Source organism: Artibeus jamaicensis, unplaced genomic scaffold (genome assembly GCF_021234435.1).
Source record: "Artibeus jamaicensis isolate MK-2021 breed Jamaican fruit bat unplaced genomic scaffold, CSHL_Jam_final contig_426, whole genome shotgun sequence".
Taxonomy (NCBI): Eukaryota; Metazoa; Chordata; class Mammalia; order Chiroptera; family Phyllostomidae; genus Artibeus; species Artibeus jamaicensis.
Genome location: NW_026521826.1, coordinates 4,967,754 through 4,969,310, shown reverse-complemented (window position 1 = coordinate 4,969,310; position 1,557 = coordinate 4,967,754).

The following is a 1,557-nucleotide window of genomic DNA, read 5'->3' as shown; positions in this document are numbered from 1 at the left end:
AAGTTCTAGGTCATAATGCTAAAAGTCTTATAAAATTAGGTCTACAAACTAAATGCACAGGTTAATTTAGATGCAACTTTTGCCTGAGACCAATGATCTCTTCTAATCCTAGAAATCTGTAATCCTAAATTTACTGGGAAAAATGTAAAGATCCATGAAAAGGCTACCATCATTAAATACTTAATAGATGGCAGTATTCTATTTAATTGCCACAACCCCACTATGAGTAGATATGAATAGCACTATTGAAGGGACAGAGAATCTTGTTTCCTATCATAAACAGCCCAAATATAAAACTGTGTCTCATGCAACCTCAGGTTTATGCTGCTCAGAATATCATCTAGAATGAATGAGTTGATTGTACATTTATAATGCTCACAATCACCCTATGAACTGGGTTGCTCTTTCTTATCTCCATTTTGCTGATGAGGAAACCAACACTAAGAAATAAGCAACCTAGAAAAATAAAAATCAACCTGCCTTTTGACCCAGCAATTCCACTGCTAGGATTATATCCTAAGAATCCTAAAACATCCATTTCAAAGAACCTATGCACCACAATGTTCATAGCAGCACAATTTACAATAGCCAAGAGTTGGAAGCAACCTAGCTGCCTGTCAGTAAATGAATGGATCAAAAAATTGTGGTACATATATACAATGGAATTCTATGCAGCAGAGAGAAAGAAGGAGCTACTACCCTTTGCAACAACATGGATGGAACTAGAAAGCATTATGCTGAGTGAAATAGGCCAGGTGTTGAAAGACAAATACCATATGATCTCACCTTTAACAGGAAGCTAAACAACAAAACAAACAAGCAAGCAGAATAAAAACAAAGACACTGAAATAGAGAACAAGGGGACAGTGACCAGAGGGGAGAAGGAAGGGAAGTTAAGGGGAAAAAGGGGGAGGGATTTGGAGGAACAAATAGGAAGGACACAGGGACAAGAACTAAGGGGGGTGGAAATGGGAGGGAGGGGGGAGCATGGGGTGGGGGGACGGAGCTGGGATGGGAGAAATAGACAAAAAACTGTACTTGAAAAATAACTAAATAAAAAAAAATTTTTTTTAAAGAAATAAGCAACCTGCCCAAGGTCACACCAGTTGTTGCCAAAATTGTGACTCTTCTCAGTCTGCCACATTACCCCACCATCATCACCACCAACTTCCTGTGTCTTTATAAGGTCCCCCAAGAGAAGTTTTGCTGAATTTGTACCCCAGATGGAGTAATTTCACCTGTCCTGCTCCATAGATAATGACTCAGTCACACATGAAAGTGCCACAATTTAACCAAACCTCCAGGGCTAGCTGCCGTCAGACAGCACATTGAATCCTAGTCCGAGTTCCATGCACCGCCAGCGTTCATTTTGCATCTCTACCTTTACTGGGGACCAGTTTCTGTACAGAGTCAAGTCCTGGGTACAGTTGTAGTGTTTAACCCTGGTGATGACTATCTGGGGTCAACTGTCAACTTTAGAATTGCATTTTCCAAAAGTGACTGTTCCTAGCTTTCAAGTGGTTTGAATTTAGCAAAAAAACACTTAAAAATATGTAC